We start from the raw sequence: 23,921 nt of genomic DNA, 5'->3' as shown, positions 1-23,921 counted from the left end.
GCACATGCACACGCACACAGTGCAGGCCAAGCCTAAGAATTCTCTTTGTGCACGTGGAGAAGACATTTATCTAGAACTGCTCTTCTGCTGGTACATTAGTAATCCCATCCCTGACTTTCCAAGTGGCCTTAGATTTAAAAAGTAAAGTGGAAGCCAGCTAGCCTTTCTTGCCAAGAATATCTTCAAAACATTTAGAATTTGTTTCTTAGATGTGCAAATTGAGGAACTGTAGGGCAGGAGATGCCTCACTTAACTGCCCCCCCCCAAAGTCTTTCCCTTTGGAGAGCCCCTCTCTTGGCAGATCTGCCAGGAACCCACATCTGCATAGACAACTACTGGGGCTGCCCTAAACCCCCCCCCCATCCAGAGGGTCCTATATCCCACTGCGGTCCACATCTAGGCCTAAAGATCCTTCTGTCTCCTCCCCACGCCAGAACTGCCACACTAAGCCTTTGATCGCCCTGAGCTTAATTTCGTGAAGCAAGAAGCCAGCTTAACACAACTTCCCTTCCCCTAATTTCAGCAGACCTCACTTTTCCTAAATGCCCCTGTAGGACTGAGGGTGAGGGTGGGTTTTTTGTCCAGGAGCTCCTTCTATGAGGAGGGCCGGGCTGACACCTCCACGGAGACCCACTGGAGAAGACGGCTGGAAGCTAGGCTGGGGCAGAGGCAGCGGAGTTCCTGGTGCCCCCGCTCCTCCTTTTATTCCCCTTCATGACATTGTTCGCAATGACGGTCTAGTTCAGATATGACGAGGCCAGCGCCTCCCTTGAAATGGAAACAGAGGACTGAATAAAGAAGAAAAAAGTACTTTGTAGTCTGCATCGTCCATCTTTAATTCAGAGACGCATCTATACTCCAGGGAGCTCTGCCTTTGATCTCTTTGATTTTTTTTACACCAGATCTGTTATGGACTAAAATTCCTAGGTTTTCCATAGAAACATCTCCATTCCTTCGGGATATTGATGTTTTCTTCTTCCTGGGGGTTATGATATGGTAAATCAGATTCAGAAAAGAAGGGACAATGCCAGCATTCATGGGCCTGGGGTGGGGTTTTCTCTCCGCTTCCCCCTCCCTCCTTCTCTTATATTCTGCCTTCTCTTTCCCTCCCTCGTTCATTCATATTTCCCTCTCTCTCCCTCCCTCCTCCTCCTCTCCTTCTTCCTTTCCTCCTCCTTTCTTTCTTTGCTTCATTTTCACCCAGTTGTTCCCGGGAAACCGAAATCGGATAGAGATTCTGGTCTCTACAAGCCTTTTCAAGCGCCTTCAACTTTGGCGGCGGCAGCAGCAGGTTGCGTTGCCATGGAGACCGTACTGTATGGCGGCCGGCGGCGGCGGCGGCCGCAGCTCGAATCCCCCAAACAATGCCGCGCCAAGTGCAGGTTTCTCGCCCTTTTCCGTGCACTTTTCCCTTCTAATGGGGGCTAGTGGCCTCAAATGGGCGCTGCATCTTGACACGACAACAATCCCTACCCCCTCTCTTTTTCCCCCTCCCCTGCTTTTCCTTCCTCCCACCCCGTCTTTGATCTATTAAAAATCGAAAGAACAAAGTCACAGAGGAAAGTTGGGTTTTGTTGTGGCTGCCACTGCACAAAATGGGGCTCTTCAAACAGTGTGGTGGAACCGAGGTCTGACAATGCTGATCCAGGATTGGTTGTAAGTACGGGTCAAACTGGACAGCTCTATACAAGAGAACGCAAACTATAACCAGACCCGCCAAGGGGCAGCCAGGCTCTCCGTCTCAAACTGGCTGCAGCTAGGAGCTTCTGGTGGCCAGAGCTGCCTTCCGTCAGGCTCCAAGTGCAAGATGGGTGAGATCAGGGTTCTGAAGAGACCCCCAGGTGAGGAAACACAAGGACCCAAAGCTAGAATATATGCTCAATCCTAAATCATCTGACAAAGCTCCTGCATGGCATTGGACTCTGCCCAGATCTGGACACGCTTCAACTTCCTCCACAGTGCTTGGCACTCAGCGGGTGATCAATAAATAATCACTGGTTGTCCTCGCCACTGGTGCTCTGTCAAACCCTCCGCTAGAGGGCAGGAGAGGGGGTTACACGCTAGAAGGCTAGAAACAATCAACAGCCACACTTTGCCCTAAAGGATGACTAGATGATTGGGGGAAATGCCAAACCATCTGTAAACCGACATTCAATTTGGGAGTTTTTCTTTCCCAAAGTGACAGTAGCATTAATATTATTATTATGGTCGGATGTCATTTGCCACTATTATTTCTGATGAGACATCTCTAAGAAAAAACATACCTGCATCATTTTCCCAAAACCAAGACCATTGTAAAACCCTCAACCTTGAGATACTTCACACATTTCTCTAGATAATATTTTCATCACTCACGATTTAAATATAGTAGCAATATTAATTGAACTGGTTACATCTGGGTCTAAAATGCAGACAACATATTTGTAGATTAATTTTGTCCCAGGGAATTTTCCATTTAAATAGAAGAAAACACAAATAGGTTTGCATTACGTTCATCTCAATTTAAAGTCAATAAGAAAATTGGACTTTATATGCTTCAAAATTTTACTCAGTTTCGATTAAACACTAAGTATCTAATTCCTGTGGAAACCTCTGGCTTTCTGTATTTAAAAGCTCCAGTTTGCAATAAAATTGGATAAAATCTCCAATTTGTGATAAAATAAAGGATAATATACAGAGACCATAAAGCTAGAGAAAGGAAAGCAAGACCAACTTGAAATCTTTAAAATAGGGACGGCTGGGTTGTTTTGCTAGTGTGATGTCTTACCTAGCATTTCTCAAGGAGCTGGTGTGCTTATGATCCCCATTTGAAAGTGGTAAACAATTCAAAATACAAGTCCTGGTTGAACCTGACCACTTCAAGGTTGTGGTCAGTAACACTCACTTGTTGTGGTACAATCATTGGGTGAAAAATCTCAGGGAAATCACCAAACTGGGAATTTCTGGTAACATCAATCTCACCAGCACTTTATACACTATATAATCTTAAAGGAGCAGACTTTTTTAAAAAAAATAAAATTGAATATAAACCTTACGCATTTGAAAGTTTTATGTTTACTATGAGTGAAAAATTTTACCTTTATTCATCAATGTCTTTCTTGTAAATCATCCATTTAATAAATATTCTAAGAGGTAAAAAAAATTAGCCATGTTTGTAATGTTTTTGGCTAGAATACAACTAAAAAGACATGCTAGCAAATTTGACAAGATTTTTTTGACACTTGACAAGATTAAAATTAACTTATTTTCAAACCAGGAAAAAAAAATCTATGCATTAATAAAATTCGTCATTTTTAATGACAGGATTATAAGAGAAATATGTTAATGCAATTAGGTTTTTCCTAATGCATATTAGGACAGTATAATTACTTGTAATATGAGGAGAGAAGAGGGGAAATCTGGAGGTATCTAAGAGTTGCTAAGAATTTGTGAACATAGAAAGGGCTGTACAAACTCTAGCCAAGATCTCAGAACTTTAATCCTTAGATTATCACCTCCAGAGGCAGACTAGAAATTTCCACCATGGTCATTAAATCTAGAGAAAATGAGAATGAAAACTGTTGGCAAAATCAGCTAGGAGCAAAAATGTAGATATTCTTGACCCAAGTGACCAAGATTTGGTATTTAAATTGTCAGGTAACTCAAATATAGAATAAACTATTGCCTAGCATTCTGACTGCTTATGGTATGTGGTCTCTAGCTGGTTAAGCATATCACATCGATACACACAAAGAATGTTTAATTTTAATTTTTATATGTTTTCCCTCCTTCATATACACACCTTTGCAGTTCCAAATAAATTAAGAAAACCATTCCTTAGATAACTGAAAAGGCAGAACATGAACTGGCAGTAAGTTTCTGGACCACCTTCCAACCTTCAAGAAAGACTGAAGGGAGAGGTCTATGATGCCTCTTCACAGGCAGATGGAGAGGCAGCAGATTACCATGGCAACCACTACCCAGGCTAGAGAAGGTGATTCTGTAGGGCCTGAGTCCTCCTGTCCATTCAGAATGATGCCTAACCACAAAGGTAGTCAACAAACCCTCTAATACACATACACACACACACCAAGCCTCACAAACAATAAAACTACCCAGAGTGACCAGCGTCTTCAGTGACCCAAGACCTAATTCCCCCCAGATCTAAACACCACTAGCCTCATGACAAACGGACAGTGAGGGCTTAGGAAAGAGTTTCTTGACACAACCATCTTTCTTTTCTCCCTTCCTCTTGTGGAAGAAGCCCTAGCCTCAAAGATGATTTGGTCATTTTCTGAGAAACTAAACATTCATCAGAGAAAATTCACACTTCCAAAGGATCTTCTGGCTTGGGGAATTGTTAAGGGATTATCCTCAGCTGGCCAGTATCATTTTGCTCCTGAACTTCCATGTTCTTTGGACCTCCCTCTGTCTTCTAACTGTATAACAGGATTCCTTCCTACTGCTGAGACATACTTTAAATTTCCTCAAAATGTGGTCCCAGAGCAGCAGCCCCAGCATCACCTGGGAACTCATTAGAAATGCAAATTCTCAGGTCCTACCTCACATCTCCTGAGTCAGAAGTTCTGGGAGTGGGGCTCAGCAATATCTGGTTGTTTTGTTTAACAGACTCTGGGTGATTCTGAAGCTTGATCATGTTGAAGAGTCACCAGTTTAAAGAACCCTACCACCCACCCTGCTGACAAAAATGTTCCACTTAGAAGTTTGTGTCTCTGAATTTGGGAGACAAATCTGGAAGGAGAGTCTGGGAATAGCTCTCTGAAGCTGAGACCTGAGAGCAGAGAAGTCAAATCAGAGGACTGGCTTCTAGCTGCTCCTCATGGGTGAAAAGTGAAGCGGGGGGCAGCCATATTCTCTTCTCCAAAAAGAAGTCCAGAATGGGGCAGGGGAGATACTAACCTCTAGTATGGAAGGAAATGTGGAGAGAGGAGGGAATGGAGAGGAAGAGGCTGGAAGCTGGCTTCTCCAGAACAGACAGAGAGGAGCTCAAATACCACCAGGCAAAAGGCAGTCTGAGGGGCTGGCTTGTGTGCATGAGTGAGGGTAGGAGTCTGCGTGTGAGGTGTGTGAGTGGCGTGGGAGACACGAATCAAGTGGGTGTAAGAAGTGGGGGTGATGCCAGGAGGCATATAAGGAGTGTGGAGGATGAGGAGGTGTGAAGGCAGGAGAGGGGAGTGAGGGATGTAAAAGGACCAGGGAGATGCAGAGGTGACAGAAGGGAAGGGGCTCTCCGGGGTTGTGAGAGCATGTGTAGGAGTCTAACGGGGTGTGGGGGGAAGGGGTGCGCACGGGTGAAAGATACGAGATGGGTGAGGAGTGAGGAGGGATGAAGAGTTGGTGGGTTGCTGTGGAAGGGGTGAAAGGAAGGGAAAGGTCTGAAGGGCTGGGAAGGCGTGCGCGGAGGAGAGGATCTGTGGAGGACTGAGGGAGAAGAAGAGGGTGAGAGGGGTAAGAGGAAGTGGGAGAAGGTGAGGTTAGAGCTGGCAAGGGCTCGCCCGGTGGTCTCCCAAGCTGCTTCGGGAGGCGGGAAGTGCAAATGAACAGGGGTCATAAAAGCGGGACGACGGCGGAGGGAGCCAGGAAAACCTTACTCCTGGCCCCGGGCTCCCCACCAGCCGCCTTTCAGATAAATCCGAGAACGAGCCCCCACCCCTCCGCGCGCTCCCGGTACCTGCCACGCTCGCACTCCCAGGGGGATCTGCTTCAGCGAGTGGCTGACGCACACAGGCGCTCCGCGGAGCCCTATTGGCAAATTAAGGGAACGCCTGAAATGTCAGGTGAGAACGTGGTTCCCAAAAGCTTTCAGGTGTGGCCGCTTGCCCGGGTCCTGCAGCCCCCTCTAATGTTTTCACCGCTCCCTCCTCCTTCTCTCTGAATTCACAACATTTACCAAAAAAAAAAAAAGGATTAAAATGGGGTCCAGGCTTCTCGAAGTCAGGGATTTCTCATGACTATGCATAGGAACAGTTTCTCCGTATCCAGGTCTTAAATTTCACTTCTTGGGCGAACCTTGGCGTGACCCCTTCCAAATGCCCTGTGGCATTCACGCCCAGCTCAGTATTGCCGCGGCCTCCCCAGTCTCTCTGCCAGGTGTAGGTAATTAGGGCCTGATGTCGGATGCAATAGGCGTTGGAAATAGAAGCACAATTTATTTGGTCAGAGGCTGAATTAAAATGGAGATGAGAAAGGCTCTTTTTTTCTGTACCAGGAAAATCTAGACTTGTCACCAACCAGAGAGAATGGCTGGTCTCTGAACCCCGACTTTAACATAGCCTAACTATTCATATGCACAAATACAATGCCTGGAGGTGGCATATTTGGGCTATTTGAACTCAAGTTCGGTCGTTAAAGGTAAAATTCAAATGCCTCCAAACCATCTGTATGTTTTCACGTGCTGAGTAGAATGGAATTTAATGGCTAGTAATCGTTGAGGATTATGAAATCAATATAAGCATGTCTGCATAAATTAGGGGAAAAGAATTATCTTTGAGGGCATAGAATGGGAGGAAGGTCTAGGATGCTCACTCCAGCACCTGAAACCTAACTTTACTTTTTCAGTTTAATTTCACTGCAGAGTAAAGTATGGATTCACAGATAGTGACAGATGTCATTTTACAGGCAAGTCAGTAAGACTATTACTAACATAGAAGTTAATCTATACTGTAGAGTCATCTAAAAGATTTTACATTCTGTGTCAGCTAAATGCAATCACTTTACCTTTAATGAACATGTATTTCACATGCAAATGTATTTTCAGAGATTTTCTGAAATACTCAACTCATAAGAATAAATTAGTTACCTTAATTTTTCAAAGTTACAAACTAATTTTACATCTTTTTTTTGCTCTAAGGAAACACGTTACTATAAAAGCTCAATTATTTTCAAAAATGATTAAAATTATTTTCTCCTTTCTTCTACATTAAAGTTGTGTTACTCAAATAAGAATAGTTTGGGTATTTATGCTTTGTTTGTCTTCATTTATATCAATAAATTACTCTATGTCTTCTTGAACACTGCTAGATAAAACCAACTACAGATATCACAATATAAATATTTAATGCTATTTTAGCTTTGGCCAGAAATATGCACAATTTCTAGATGTCTGCCAGCAGTAGACTGAATTGATCATCTCTCATTTTTTATTCGATTCGTTATAATTGAATAATTAAGTGAATACATGGACTAAATACTTTAACTGGTGATACCTAGAATGTATATGAAATATGTTTTACATAACATTGATGTTTCTAATTAGTTGTGTTTTATTAAAATGTATCTACTTAAAACTAAGCAAATTTGGAAATTTCTTCAATTCCTAAACTGATTTTTACAATAACTAGACTTGAACCTGTAGTCCTCATCATGGGTTGTGGATTCTAGGTCCCAGTTCACTCATAAGCCTGAACAAATTTCATCTACCACAAGCACAGCTACAGAATAGCTAGAAATATGTTGCTAGAGGCTAGAAATGTATTACTGCCTTGCTTTCTCCATGTCATTGTAGAATATCTCAGAATAGAGTCCTCAAATGTGCATTTCTATAGCTTTAATTCCTAAATTCTCTAAAAGATTGGGGGTTGGTGAGAAGGGACAGGGAGAGAAAAGAGAATACCTGGAGTAATTTTACTTTAAATGAAACAATTTTTAAATGGTTTAAATGATTGTAATTTAAGGAAATAAGCAAATATCCTCTGAGAACTCGAGTATGATTTCTAGGTATATCTAATTCCCTGAATTTCTAAACCTAAAGTCAAAACACACAGGCTACCATCCACATTGTTTTCTGTCAAAATTATGAAACTGTTTTGAAATGATTCATACCTACCACAGTATTAATTACATAATAAGAATAAACTAATGAGTCTTAACTATTAATTAAGAAATTCTTAACAGGAAATTATTGAAAAATAGAAGTAGTCTCCTTAATTTTCTCCTATATCACTCTTCTTTTAAGCCTCTCCATATAATTCTCTGCAAGGTGCTTGTTCTCAAATTTATCTTTTTCTTTTGAAGTCTGGGCTGGTTGTTTAGAACTTTCTGCTACTTTCATGCTCCACCAAAATTCTATGTGGAACATAGCTTTTGTTAAACAAACCTCCCCCTGTTTTGACCCATAGCCCACCAGAGAGAGAAAGTAATTTCTGCCCAACGAACAAGAGAAGGCACTTCCAAGGAGAACTGGTGACCCATCTTCCTCTCCACCTGCAGACAGTTAAAGGAAGCCTGACAGAGACCCGGTCAATGTTTGGAGAAACCAGAGAGGCTCTCAGACATTCAAATCCGTGTCCCCAGGCTGTGGCTAGAGTTGGTGCTGCCCTGGTCAATTGCATCCTTTTGGAACGAAATAAACACTCCTCTCTCCCAAAGGAATGACACTCCCTAAAGAGAGTGCTACAAATGCTCCTGTTCCTTTTAATTTTTCCTCCCGGTTTCTGCAGTTCTATCTGCTCAAGAAATTAAGCCTGGAAATTGGCGAGTTTAAACCATCTTGCTGGTAATGAATGGAATGTGGAAAATTCTGAACCCAGATAGAAAGCACAGCCCAGGGAAGTTCTTTTTTTTTCCCCCCTCTGTGTCAAAGTTCAGGGAAAGGCAGCCCAGTCCTCTAAATCATTTCAGATCTACAATGTGGGGGTTAAAAGAGGGTTTAAACCAATTTTAGATTTCAACAAGATGTTTTTCTTCTCCTGCTAAAGTATTTAGTTTTATTGGAGGAAGTATTCAGAACCATAAAGCTCAGGAATCGGGAAAACTTCCCAGTCCCACAGGGTACCCAGGGCCCGGAGAGTTTCTGGACTCTCATGGCTCCTCCAGGAACAATAAATCCTCCAGGATCTTCGGGTTCATTTCCCAAACCTCCCCAATTGTCCTGAGCGTTAGTCCCTCAGTTTTCCCCACTCTTCATTCATTCACTCCCCATCTTTGTGGAAAAGTCATTTGTAAGGAACTACAGTCTAGTGCCCATTTGATCAAACAAGAATCTGTTGACTACCCTAAACAAACTTTCTTTCACTACTGGTTTTGTTTCCTGATTATCTTATCGACTTTTTTGAAGAAGGGGGAAAAAAGCCAGAGAGAGATGTGTATTCCACACCCAAGTTGTCTTCTATTTAACCAGCAACTAGCAATCAGCCGACATTAATTTATATGGTTTGTACAAATACCTAAGCTATTTAAAAGTCTGCTCTGGGTCGTGTGTGGCAGGGAACATCTATCTGGTGAATAGGCAGTGTCACACGGTAGCATGCTCCCTTGTCAAGGCCGATTGTGTTTTAGGCAAACATTTGCGCAAACATAAAGGCAAAGGTCAAGGACTGTTCAGTCCCAGTATGTGCTAATTCACCTAGCGAACCAATGGGGCAAAAGTTGCATTTTATATGCTCGCCCCGCCAGACCCAAGCGCAGGAATCGCTCCTGCTAATGAACAAAATCATCTCCGATCCGCGATCAGTTCCCTTATCAATTTCTGTCTGGTTGCCTGAATCAATTTCTCTAACTTCCTCGGAAATAACTGGCAAATACGTGTTTGCCAACATCTGCATCAGTTCTGCCCAACCTTCGGTGCATCACGTGTTTATTCCACGTTCTTGAGTAGCGGAGGACTAATAACAATAAATAAAACCTGGCTCACGGCAGACACTTGCAGGACGTGGTTTAGGGCTTAAATGAACGACCACTCGGCAAGGGCCTAAACGTTCGTGTCATGAAATACACAGCAGACCGACAATATTATTTAAACCACAGAACTGAATGCCAGAGCCGCGGGTTAATGCTAGGAAAGTGCATATAACCATGTAACTACGCATTTGTAACACGTCTGTGGAAACGCGAGGGCGCGCGCTGCTAGCCGCCTTTCCAGTTTCTTTGGGGCCACTTTCCTACTGTTGAGCTAACACAGGGCATCGCTTTCCGGTGAAACACGCCTCTCACACTAATGTAGGTCTACGCCGCCTCAGACAGATCACCCCTAGTTCTTTTCCTAACCCCTGAAAAAAATACAAACGACTTCGAGTGTTGTCATCCTGAGCAACTCGGAAGGGGAAGACTTTTAGGGTTAAACAAACGCGCGCGCGCTCCAACCCGTAGGGTTTACTTTGCATCAATAATCATCTGGCGAGAACCAATGGCTGAGTTTTTCCAAACCGTCCATTTAAGGAAAGAGTTTTTTCCCCTGATAAACCCGAGGGTCGCAGCTGTGCGCGTCCACAGGCAAATAGTTTACAAGTGCAAAATTCATTCCTGGGAGGCGAGCCCCTGGCTCAGCTGTGGAGCGGCGCGGGGCTCGCCCGGGGCTGGAGTCCAGGACTTGTTGCCTCTGTGGCCGGAGCGCGGGTTTCCGAACCGCGGGACTCAGGCCTCCAGGGCTTCTGGGCCCGTGATGGCAGGGTTCAGGAGGAAGGCACCTCCCTGTAAAACACCCGCAAAACCAGAGCAAAGTCGCAGGAGGCATCCATCCCAGGAGGAAGCCTGGGGTTAGTTCCTCTTCCCTAGAAACCACTGGAAAACTCTCCCCAAAGTGCATTTTAAACTGCGTTCCAAAACCAAAGAGAAAACAGGGGGAAAAAAAAGTAACTTACCCCGACCTGCTACAATACTACATTTTGAGCGTCCTTTTAACATTTTGATTCTTCCTTTAGTGCTGCAGCCATTTCTTTCCTCTTGCCAGAAACCAACTTTCAAACTAGCTGTAATTTTAAAATAAAAATAACAAACAAAACTAAAACTAAATCAAACAGGGTTTTTACCCCCTCTCACATCTTGCCAGCTACCGTCTGCCTGAAATACTTCATTCTTTCTTTACCAAAATTTCCTAAACACCACCTGGGCAGCTTCACAAGGCTTAAAGTTTGTGTGGTTTGTGTGCGCAAGTGTGCTAGTGTGTGTGTGTGAGAGTGTGTATGTGTGCGCGAGCGCGGGTGTGGGAGTTAGTTGCTTTTAAAAAGACGTCGTTGTCATTCAGAGTAATAAAAGTGTGGCCCCCATCTTTGGGTGTGGGTTTTTACATGCACCTCTCATTTCAGTTAACTTTTTTCGAGCTGAGAAAAGCTGCTAGCTTACTTTCGGGAGACTTTGCTCGTTATTCATCTGTTTAGTCGCCTCAGAGGCACAAAAGCGGATCCGCGGCGTTATGAAAAATGGCCTGGGCGCAGAGAATGTCACAGTGGTCGGCGTATTATTTTAGCCTTCTTAAAAAAAAAAAAACTCAGGGAAAGTTTGCTTTTGATGAATTCAATAAAAGCGAAGCTGCAACGGAAGAGATTTTCAGCTAAAATCATACAGCATGGGGCAGAGCTTAAAACAGCCAGATGGCCAAAGGTAGATGGACCCTCTTGGTTTCAAAACCCAGATCTGGAATTCTGCCGACTGAGCTTCTTAGTTTATTTAATCCTGCGTGTATCTTTATTTTTTTTTCAATTGATTTCCCTGCTCTTTTTTTTTTTTCCTGCCACTTCCCTTGTGGTCCCCCACCCCACTCCTCATCCCAGAGCTGCTGGTGAGACCCCCTTCTTAGGATTTGCAGAAGTCACTTTTCGACTTCCCCTTTGACAATGGAGTTAAACTTTGGAGTGCGGTAGGCCGACTCGTTGCAGCCCATCATCAGGTTCTTGGTTCAAATGCAGTGGCCTTTGACAGCTAAGGCCTTTGAATATAAGGACAAATATGTTCACCCCATCCTGCCTCATCGCCCCCGCCCCACTCCCCGCAGAAAATCAGAACTTGGCTCACTCGTCAGCCCTGTATTCTCCTGCATCCCTCCCTTGAGATCCCAACCCGAAGAGCCTTAGGTTCCCAGTAAATGTCTCAGGGATCCCCCATGATATCCTTAGGCATCAGAGGAACAGACTAAAGTGGCCACCGCGGTTCCATCCCGACTTTGGAATGGGAATTGTGAAATTAATATGCATCCTATTTAAACTTTGTTCTTAGCTAAGCAGGAAAAAGGTGGGAGGTGAGGGGACGGGGTGGGAGGAGCAGTAAAAACAAGACAAGACGTAGCGCCTGGGCTCTTCCTCTCCAAATAAGAGGAAGGTCCGAAGGCACCCAAGATTCCATTCCTCAGCGCCATCCCTGACAGGATTTAGTTTGGCCACCACCTCCGGGAAGGCCTCCAGCTGGACCCTATCCTAGCCTTGACTGCAACTGTCCAGGCTAGAGGACTGAGTGTGAAAGGGCGGGTTTTTAGAAAGAACTGGCGATTTGATCCACACAAATACAGGGTCTAAACCCAGAAGGCACCCCCTCACCAATTGCGGGGGGCTTGGGGCATGGATCGGAAAGAGGACAGGGCTCCGGAATAGCAAGGGTTAGCATTCGAGAGGCAACGACTCAGCGATCCTGAGGTGGGCAGAGAAAGTGGAGGCACTATCTGAACTGTCCCGACCTTCTCCAACATAAGGGGAGAGGCAGCCCAGGGAAGGAGAACAGCTGGCCTGCTCCGTGCCACTTCCTGGCTGAGGGACCCTAAATAAAGTCCTAGCCCTCTTTCCACATCTCTAAAATGGGCATAAAAACAAAATCTGTTTCAATTGGGGTTTTGGGTTCGTTTGTTTTAAATAGGACTATAAATGCAAAGCATGTATATGGAAAGTTCACAATAAACATTTATTGATGTGTTGAAAGGATTGCTGTTTTATTGTAAATGCTGGTGTCGCCTCTGTGGTAACTGTGCCTCGAGGCATAGGCTCCCTGGACCCATGTCCTCACTCTCATGGCTCTAGGGATACAGACTCAGGCCCCTGGAACCCAACAGAGACCTTGATGGTCCTGGGATCTGACTAACTCTTCCCTCCATCCCACACCAATCCAGCCCCAGTGGGGGCCTGGTTGTCCCCCTCCTTTCCCTGTGCTGAGCTGTGGAACCCAGGTATCTTGGGGAAGGCCAGGAGTATCCCCAACCCTGGTTATCAACGATGCTCAGATCCCAGAAAAAGCCTCCAGAACTGGGTTGGAAAAGACCTTTTGAAAAAAATGAGGTGCTCACTTTTCTATCTGTTGGAAGTAAAGGGGGAAAAACAGGGGGAGGGGAAGTGCAGAAAGATGCAGGGGCAGCTGAGAAGGTCCAGCCTGCACACCCCACTCACTCCAAGTTCACACCTTGGAGCTTCCGGCTCAAGTATTTTTCTGCAGAGGATGCCAGGAAGAATCTCCCCAGCACACCTGCAGGCGGAGGGGGTGGGGAGGCGGGGTTGACTCCAGAATGTGAGTTGTATCCCTCAGCTGCTCCAGAAAGAGGCAGCAGATCAGAATCCAAGACACATCTCTGAAATATGCTGTCAAAACCAACACCCCCATTTTGTGGGACAACCTAGCTAGAAATCCACAAGACATGAGGCTGGCCCACATCGACCAGCGTTAAGTGACACCTACGGGACGAGCCCTTTTACCGCCACTCAGAATCCCCCAGTCATTTGTGATGTCTGAAATGCTTAACGGTGATTCCTGGTCTCCACCTGGTCTGAAGAGGCAATGAAAACCAGACTTCCTTCAATGTTTTGCCTCCTTTGGGCATCACGCAACTCAGACCCAAGCTAGAGCACTGCCTGGCACTCGAGTTAGAGGTGGTGCAAGTGTCCCGCATCCTTAACAGAAAGGAGTACAGTAGGTCCAACTCCACTCCAGGACTCTTTTGAACATGTGGGGGAAGCTGAGTCAAGAGTCCCTGACCTGGGGCGAAGTCATCTCCCTCCTCTCCATTCCTCCTGTTGCCAAGGATACTTTCCAGGAGGGTGTCAGCGTTTCCAGCTGTGCATCACCTCAAATATTTACACCTTCAAGAATGGTGGTGGGAGAGAGAGGAAATTCAGAAATGAAGTTTGGGTTTAGGCTTCTTGGACGTGGGGGGAAATCTATTGGCTTTACGCTGAGGATTTCTGTGGTTTTAACTCAGAAAAACAAACTGCCTGTGACCAATAGATGTTTGTGGGGGGTGGGGTGGAGTTGATTTACATCGCTGTCCTAACAGACACCTGACCTTCTGGGCTGAAGATTTCTTATGATTAATGAATAGGCTTTGCTTTGCGCTTTACAATTAATAAGTAAACTGCTGGGGACTCTGCTCACTTAGATACGTGTCCAGCTCAGAGGAGATGAATTGTAGTCTGTCCAAGACACTCACTTAGCCTCAGCTTTTAGGGTACTCCATTTGGACAATTCTGCTGGGCCAACATTTGCTCTTGACAAATTCCACCCCTACTCCTAACCTGACATCTCTGTCTCAGTCTCTTAATTCTCACTTGTTCTTGGCTCTCTGTGTTGGGCAAGTATCAATGAAAGGAACTTGGGTGCAAGGTGGATGATTTTCCCGCCTGCCTGAGGTGGAGCTCTTGCATTAATTGTCCCAATAAATTGAGATATAGTGTGCATAATGCAATGGAACAATATGGTTATAGTCCACGTGTATGACTTAATTAAGCTATTTGCAGCTTGATGCTGCAAGTCAACGGGTGTGCAAGTGGATTAACAATTGCCAGCTCCCTTATCCTCAGGATGGCGCATAATTACTTTACTAGCGATACATATCAATTTTTGATGATTGCGGAAGCCATGCTCCCTTCACCAAGAAGCCGCTTAATAACTCTCCGTTGTGTATTAAAAAAGTAGTGTTTGAAAATATTTTGAAGTCGCTCCCAACATTTTTATAGGTTCTGATTGTGGCCTTTAATGGGCCGTCGTTTTATTCCTGATGTATATTTTATAAAGGGGCAAAGGCTAAACTCTGAAGTCCCTGCTCCAAGAGGGAATCGGAGTCTCCCTCCTGCTCTCCACCCAGTGAACGCCTCACGTTTATGCTTGGAGCCGAGTTGGCTGACAAGGTCGTAATAGACCTGAATACAGGCTTGTAGCAGGGCAGCCATCCTTTAAAATCTTCTCTTTCTGGCTCTGCACTCCCTTTCTCTCTTGCGCTCTCTCTCTCTCTCTCTCCTTTTCCTACTTAAAGATAATCTAGGAAACTCAGAGGGACTGTGAGCACCTCCTCGTTCCAGGACCTGCTCCTCAGCTCCACAAACACCACTATGTCCCAAAGGATACATGTTCCTAACGGGCAAGGCTAAGGAAAGCAAGGCGTCTGGTGGCCCAGCAGGGTAGTGTGTACTAACATGGGTTGATAAAATTTACAAGAGGGCTAATAAAATTACCCAACCTGATGACAGAGACATTGACATTCTGACTTCCTGGGCTCCTGGCCTTTGTTTAGAGTAAGATGGAGCCAAAGTCCCAGCTCACTTCCATGGTGACTGGGGATGATGAGGACGATGTGAATTTGTTCCATGTGATTTACTATTTGAATCTTAAGTCAAGGCTGATCATTTGACCTCTCTGGATTGAACTAAATTCATCATCTATAATTTTATTAAAAAGCCTCGTGGCCATCAATCATAATGAGAGCACAGGGAGCCAACATTTTCCAGGGAATGTGTCAACTTCATGGACACATGGCGCTTACACCATCCCTTTCCTGTCGTGGACAGTGCAGACACATACCTGGGGTTCCCCCTAAGGACACAGGGTTAATTCAGTTCCCAATGGCTGATAGCATTTAAAAAAGAGGAGTTCTTTGCTTGCTCTGGACCGAAGCTGGGCGAGATGGTGTCAAGATTTAGGCCAAGTTCAAAATGAACCCCCTGCCTTTGGACAGAAGAGACAGTTTATAAACCATGTGCTCATCCTCAATCCAAAGGAAATTTCAAAACATTCCAAAATTTCCTATGAAATCAGGATCAGAGCTCTTCTCCCTTGTTCCTAATTGTGCTGTTATAAATCACTTTGAAATTACAGCTTATCTCAGCCATACATCTTTCTGAATATCCACATTACTGCCTGCTAGTGAAACAAATGTTACAGCAGTCTCATTAAAATGTTTAAGAAGGGTAAAAAATTTCCAGTGGTCTTTAGACCAACTCAACATTTATTCTTAAAACTAAGGTTACAGAGTCCCTATTTTGAAGGTTTTTTGGTTGAAGTCTATTTGTTCTTATACCTGAAGGAGGTGATGTTTCTGCAGAGACATCTGAATGACAGCGGGAGTGAAGGACAAATCTAATAAAGCCTAATAAAGCATGAGCAACGAAATGTCATTAAACTTACAAAGATGAGACTCAAAATCACCAAAAAGGTAAATGTCGTCATTAGTCTGATCTCTGAAGACTGTCAAACATTTCATTAATTTATAATTTATGATTGTTTGACAAATATTGAAAAGTATGTAAATATGAGCCGGATAATGTCTTTTCTGCGGGAGATGAGGAAATGACCCAAACTGTACGTGCCTGCAAGATTACACACAGGACCCAGTTCTCTGTTATCAAACTGTGCCGCCCCTTTAGCCAACATATTGCGCAAGTGACAAGTGAAATAGTGCAGATAAACCAATGGTTTAAAACGTAATAAAGACAACAGCCATTTGCATTTTTTACATTTTATTACAAAGGTAATTTACTATGACACATTTCTGAATGTAATTTATGAAAACATGTTCAAGCAATTACATCGTGTATACAGCCCTCAGAGCTACAAAATTCAGATAAATAATAATATTATAGACCTTTAGAGAATTTCACTATTGAAAACATATCATAAAGAGAATCCTTTATTTCAAAAATGGATTGTACAGAAGAAAATAATAGCATTAAAATTTAAAATTAAGACTAAAATCTCGAAGAACAATAGAAAGCCAATGAATAGTATCTTTCCTGGAGTTGCAAAATTAAATCTTTATGATGACAATTTGGTTATTTCACAGGGTTTATTATCAACAATTTTTTTTTCCTTCCTAGATTAGGTGCAAATTATTAGAGGCTTTGGGGGAGAGAGATATAAGAGGAATGTTGTATGTTTCCTCTTTCAAACTTCTGAGCTCATTCCTTTGCTCCATTTCTCTTTTCTAAAGCACAGGACTGTGCCAGCTTTGAAAAGTAAAGAGAAATCCATTCCCTGAAGGTCAGTACTTTCTGAACTGATTCTTCAAGCAGATTTTCTACAGCAGCCTGTCATGAGTTATCCAAACGGGAGAGGATTCCATCGGGGAAAGGAGGAGAAAAGTTTTCATAATAGAGCAGGAAATAAAAATGAGAAATGTTTCATTTCTGCTTCCACTCCCCACACATTAATTTATTTTACAATAACTCCATGATATGTTTTAAACCCGGGAGTGCAGGATCAGATACTTTAGATTCAGCCTCCGACTATTCTTACCAACTTTTGGGGGGGGGGCGCAAGGGGTGATCTTCCTTTTGTATTTATAGGTACAATGCTTTGCAAATGTTTTAGCTTTAAAAGTCAATCATAAAAGCAAGCCTGAAATGGACCCTTTTCCTGCCTGTGGGGGGCATGCCCTGAGTTTATTCCACCACCTTGAGACTATCTGCAAGGCCTATTGTTCGTTTGCTTGAAAGATCCCTTAGGGAGTGTTACCTTACTTGCTATGACAGACTTACAACCACAATTTCCCTCCCAGCTGTATTAAATCTCTCAAACCTTAAAAAAAAAAAAAAGAAGAAGAAGAAGAAGAAGAAGACCTTAACACAACTCAAATCCGGATTTGTGGGGCACTTCGGAAACATGTAATTGTGCTCGAGTCTTAAAGTTAAGTAAGTTGAGGGACCTAGCAGCCCGCAATAAGTGGCCTCCAAACTCCCCGCCCTCCATCTAACACCCCAAGTGGATGCACAGGCATTGGAGCCCTTAAAGGGTGCGCATAGAGTCCTGTCCAGTTCCCAAACGTGGGCCACCGCTGAACATGGCCACTTCTCTTGAGAGCAGTGGACAGGCAAGTTCCGGGTCTAGTGACCTGAACTCGCGAACTCTCTGCCCAGGAACTTCTGCTCTGCCACGCCCCCTGCTATACTGATCCCAGGGCTTGACGTTCCTTCCACCTTCAGGAGAAGCTAGCGAGGCCATTCTCCTGCCAAACATCTCTCAGATTGACACTGCTGGCTGGCGGACAGACCTGCGGCTCAGCAGGCTTTAGCTTCGGGACCGATCCCTCACGCTTTCATCCTTCTACCCTGCTTGAGAGCGGGTTCTCATTTTAACACCAGGGATCGCCCCCCGCCCCACCATCCCTAACTCTGCCAAGGCTGGAGCCTAAGACTATTAGCCCCTGGCCCTAGCCGGATCTCTGCAACTCCTCCTCACCTCTAGAGCTGAACCGGGCCAGGGAAGTGGGCTTTGAGTTCGTTTTAAGCAGGGTGAAGTCAGTCCTCGGTTCCAGCCTTTGTCTCTCTTGGAATGTTTAGGGGCTGCATATGCTTTTGTGTTGCAAACAGCAACCGGGGTCCCCAGGAGTCCCTGACCCCATGCCTTGGCAGGAGCACGGTTTCCCTGGACGACTGTGGCTGGGCTGGTCTCCGTGAGGTGGTCTTGCGCGGGCACACTGCCACGCACACGGGCGCCAGCGCAGACACGCAGCGCCTTGCGCGCGCGCGCACAAAGAAAAGTTCCTAAATAAATAAATAAATAAACAATGAATTGCACTGATGGTGAACTTGAATTGGTGGACCAGATTGGGAGGGGGGATATAATAAGGGAGGGGATCAATAAATAGAGGGGGCCAGAGGAAAAAAAATAATACCTGCTCATGTGTCAGCTTCAATGGGCAAGCAATCTCCTAATAACAAATGAAACAATGAAAGGGCTGCATTGTTTCCTGTGAAGCGCTCCATCCATGACCCCGTTTATATCTGCACGGCCATGTTTTGATGACTTAGAGTATATGCAGAAACAAACTTTCCCGCGGTGTTTTTTCCCCCCACTTCTTCTCTGCTTGTCAGGCTTTTCTTTCCAAACAGTCGGATAATTTTAAAAATAAGGCAAAGGAGAAGAAGGGAAAAAAACCTCCACCACCATCACCCAAGAAATGATAAATAGCATCGAATAGCTAATCGCTGGAGGGCGCGTTTACCAATTCATAATCATTTATTCTTGGTGATGTATGGCTCTTGCTCTTAAATCTGAAAAGCTTCTATTTGAAGGTGTAAATAGCTTTTTTTTTTCCTTTCCTGCAGTAAACCTTCCTGCATTAGCAGTGATTGATCTCGTGTACAATTCGTCCCAGAGTGCTATTTTACAGGGGGAACACTAGCTTTTGGAGATTAACTGGGGAGTCTGTTACATATTAATGAAGCCGGGAGATACACTAACGTTTTGGTAATTTAGTTATTTGTGTCTATAGCTGTCGTCGTTATTTTCTTTCAGACCCCTGCGGTTGTTATCCATCGAATTAAAAAGTGGTCCTTAGAATAATTTTTTTTTCCACTGGCAACTAAACGCCATTTAATGTGAAAAACAAATGTTGACTTGTCTCTTGAAGGAAGTGTGTTTCTTGGCAAGACATCAAAGTGTTTTAAACTGTATTAGTGGGTTATGTTAGTTTTCTTACCCAGAGCCTGCACTAAAGTAGTAACTAATGGGAAGGGAAAGAAAAAAAGAAGTCGTGGCCTGTCTCTATTTTAGAAAAATTATTGGATCTTCTAGGAGAGGAGGGAAAGTTAAAACTCTAGGATAAAAGTGTTCCTAGCTTGGAGGTTCCCCAAAACGTTTGGAAATGCAAACTTAATCAATGTTGGGAGTGGGGGTGAGGGAGGAGGAGCAGGGATTGCTCGTTAATTTGCCACTTGATAATTAATATCCCACCAAATGAGACAGTAATGTCATTAATGCCTGTGGGTTCAAGGAGAGAGACTTAGTGAATTGCAATCCCAAATAAAAGTCATGTTTGGCAAAGAGTTTGCTTCTTGGCCCGGGGAATAAAATGGCACTACTTTTAAGTTTTCTTGTAAGATTTTTATGGGAAAGAAGGTTTCTTAAGATGCTCTGGCTTCCCACAGAAGATCTGGGGAATAGTCGTTGGGCAGGAAATCTTTCCAGATACTCCCCAATTTCCCAGGCTCTGTGGAGGATGCAGGACCACTGTGGAAGTAGGAACAGAAGAGGAAATTTGTTGTGAAACGCTGTGGTTGGAGGGGAGAGAGCCATTGGATCTGCCTTGTGCAGGAAAAGGTGGATCACCCATACCCACTTCTGGGAACTGCCCACTGAGTTCAGGAGAGGCCAGGAAGTGACATAACATCCCTGAGGGACACATCTGCCCCTGGGTCCCCACCATCTGAATCTTAGCCCCATGGCTCTTCTGATCACCTACCCCAGGCCAGGGGCATCTCCCTTCCCCTCAAAGAGAGTCAGTCCCCTCTACCTTCCCCCTTTCCCCCCTTCCCCTCCCACAGCCCATTACCACCCTCTTGCCAGAAGCCCCGATCTGGAGCCCTAGATGACTGGGGCCTTCCAGCCCAGCGTTTGCAGTGAGGGCAGCTTCAAGACGCAACAAACTTTGCAGAGCCACGAAACACTGAAGCGTGATTGCGCCGGTTGGCCAGGGCGCGCCCCTTTTGTTTTCGGGGGGCGATTTATGTTCTTTATAAAAATGTGGTTTGGAAAAATAGAAAGGGCCTTGAAAACGTTGTTACAATGAAAAAGGGACAAATTAGAAGACATTTTCCGTGATCAAAGGCGGGAAGGAGAGCACGCATGGGCATTCACAAAGCTTGACTTATTCACTCCCCTCCTTTGCAAGCCGGGGCAACAAGCGTGTCCCCCATTGACAAGGCGCGCTATTCAGACTGCAGGTGCGAAGTGGGCCAGCGCGCCCGGCCACATTATGTCAAGGTTGTTGGAGATTAGTGTTCGGCCTTAATAACTAAAGCGCTTGATTTCCATTGGAAAAAAAGCCCCCTCAGCCGTGAAAACAAAATCGTTGAACGCGTGATCATTGCGAGGGCGGCTGATATCCTAATACTCGCATTGTTCTCCTCTGGGCCCAAGCGCGCCCTGGCCTCCTCAAGGAAGGACAAGGCCTGGGTTGCTGGCCTTGGACCAGGTTTCCAATCACACACCCTGCCCGGGTTCTGGAAGAAAAGGTGATGGGTAGAAGTTTTACAGGGGTCTGAAGAAGACAGAGAGCAAGCTTCCCTGAGAGTGTCGATCTGGGCTCCCAGTGTTGGCACAACCTTGGGGGACCCAAGAATCCTGAGGCTCTGGAGCCTGAGACCCAGTGGTGGAGTATCTCAAGAGTGATACTTGCTTGGGTGGGAGAACTGTGGGAGAGCTGAGGGAGATGTCTTGAAATATTATGGGCAAGCACAATTTTATTCAGAGGTGATGCTGAAGGAACTGAGGAAGTTCTAAGGTACACCCACTGATCTGGGCTGCCTCCAAGAAGGCCGCAGTGTTCCAGCCAAATCTCTTCCTTCAAGAAGAACCCATTTAAGAGAAATCCGGAACTATTTGTAGCCCCTGCATCGCTTTCTCTGCACTTTCCCTGTTTTATTTTCCCAGAGATGGAGGGGAGGGAGTCCACCTTGGCCTTGGTCCTGCTTCCCCTTGTGTGGGTATTTTAGAGCAGAGTCTATTCCCCGTACATCATTGTATCTGAGCCTCCCAGGCTCCCCCTCCCCCACCCATGACAAGTGATCTAGAGAACAATAGGTCTGTGGCTAGGACCTAAGAATATCCATTTCAATATGGATATGTATCTATTCTAACTGCGATATCTTTTGTAGGCGTCAAGCTACTTAAGGCAATTTCCATAAGATCTGTACTAGAAGAAAAGGTTGGGTGGGGACTAGGTGAGAAAGCTGTTAACTATTGTCTGGCCCTGAAAAGGTCGTAAGTCAGCGCCTTGGTAGCTGACCTGTCAGGGGAAGGTATAAAGGCTTTATTCATGCAGTTGCTGCAATGAGCTCAGCTCTCACAAAAGTGTTTTTATGATTCGATTTTCTTACCTCTTTTCTTAATTAAAAAGCTGAACCATTAGAATGGCACCTGCATCGTGTCCTGACGGTGCCTGCATACTAATTTCCGAGCCTTTACAAGCAGTAATTATAACATAAAATCAGAGATTGAATAAAACAGAAGGATTTTGCTCCCAAAGCCCCACTAATCCCCTTTTAAAAGGGTCTGGTGAAATAATTCAGAACAGTATCCGGAAGTTGGATTACCGCTCCTTTTTTTTTTTTAAACTTTTTACAATGAAATGATATTTCACACTTAAAGGAAGCTCTGTTTTTCCACAACAGTTTTTTTTTTTTTTTTGTAAGAAAGTTGGCAGGTTTTTTGAAAGATAGAAAGCATTTGACTGTGGATTCTTTGCTGAGTAAAGGCAGTGGAAGAAAGTGGAGGAGAAATTTCTATGACAGATTTGAAACATGTTTTCTCAGGAGAAAGTGGCTGCAGTGTGATTAAGAACTGCATAAATGCATCAGGCAACTTTTCTAATTTCTCTTGGAGGAAATAAATAAGCATATCTTTGGGGCTCAGATGCCTATTTTTCATGACTTAGAAATATGCACATTTCAAGCAAAACACTTTTCACTAAGATGCTGAGTGTATTTTTTTTAAATACTTAATGAATACATGAATAAGCTCAAAATCTAGATGCCTCCATTACCCAGAGCAAGACCTCTCAGTAGCACAAGCCAAGGACCTTGAGCTGTCTGCAGTTTCTCCCCTGTTCTGGCAAAGAACATTCTCCTCATCTGGCTAATCTGGTCTTGCGTGGGTCAGACCACAGACAAGAAAAAACTGGATCATCCTTCAGATGTTCTGTATAAATCATCTGATAATACTATTGGTGGTTTCCGCCCCCACCCCTTCTTTTCACCATTATTCTACAACCACGTGATACAGCCAAAACCATAGAAATTTACCTAATTTTGGTTTCTTTTCTCTGCAGACATTTCCCAAGGCTGCCCATTTGTTATGAGGTTCAGAATGAGACACAGCCCTGCTTGACTTGTTTTGAATTGATCAATATTCTTGCCCAGCATGTTGGCTCATACGGAGTCTATACTAAATCTAAAGAAGCCAAAAATGCAAGACAAGTTTCAAGTTCATCCCCCTGGTCATATTTACATTTTACCAACTTGCATCTGAAGTAATTTTTTTTTCTTTATCCTTTTTTCCCCCTACATAGCTGGTTTGGATGTTTGCAAAGCCAATGAAAGATACAGAGACAAATGCCAAGACCACTCCTAATGGTCTACTGAGTTCCTTTTTTTTTTTTTTTTTTAATGATTTTGGGGTCTGAATTTGACAGTGTTCCTAGAAAACTTTCAGGCATTTCCTCATGGAAGAAAATATTTGGCTAAAAAGGCAATGCTGTTCTGATGCCCAGACAGGAAGTTGGTGACAAGTGGAACATGCAATTGTGGGATTCTCAGTCACTTGGTAACCAAGATATTGTTAATTTTCCCAGAACGAGGATTCAGTATGAAAAAGCTATGATTATAAGAAAAGGTTCTGATGCTTTCATAAAAGAATGCGCTTTTGTGTGACTTTTGCCCCATACCACTCTGTCCTTGGTTGCCCACCCTGGCCTCTCATTTGGATGTTCCTGCCTTTCACACCAGGGTCTTGAGAAGTCCCACACCAGACTTAGAGTAACCACAGAGGCTTATGGTAAAAATAAATCAACTTCTGGGCTGGCCAAGCCATCAAGTTTGCTGTTGTGCCAGTATCGTGCCAGTGTCTTAATGTCATGGGGGTGACATTAAAATGATCGGGTTTCTCCTGCTTCATTCCACACCAAAATAAATTCAATTCCCTCTAATTTTTCTTGGAACTTTTGAAAATAAGTGTTTCTGCCTCAGTGCCGGGCTGCACCGGCATCTGGAACTCTCCAGTGGTTTCAGGGCCCTCAACTAGCCTGGGAGGGGGCCTGGAGAGGCACACCCTGATTGGAGCCTGCAGCCCCTGTTGGTGCCACACTTTCTAGAAAGATCTGGAGATCTGATTCAGGGAGGAGCTAGGGGACAAGTCTGAAAGATGGAGACTTGTAAGTAATAATAATAATAGCAACACTAACAACAAGCACCTACGATGTGAATTCTGAATGTTTCAAGGATTATCTTATTTACCGCTCAAGACAA

The sequence above is a fragment of the Camelus bactrianus genome, chromosome 1, assembly GCF_048773025.1.
Source record: "Camelus bactrianus isolate YW-2024 breed Bactrian camel chromosome 1, ASM4877302v1, whole genome shotgun sequence".
In the NCBI taxonomy this organism is placed as follows: Eukaryota; Metazoa; Chordata; class Mammalia; order Artiodactyla; family Camelidae; genus Camelus; species Camelus bactrianus.
This window is presented reverse-complemented; position numbering follows the sequence as displayed.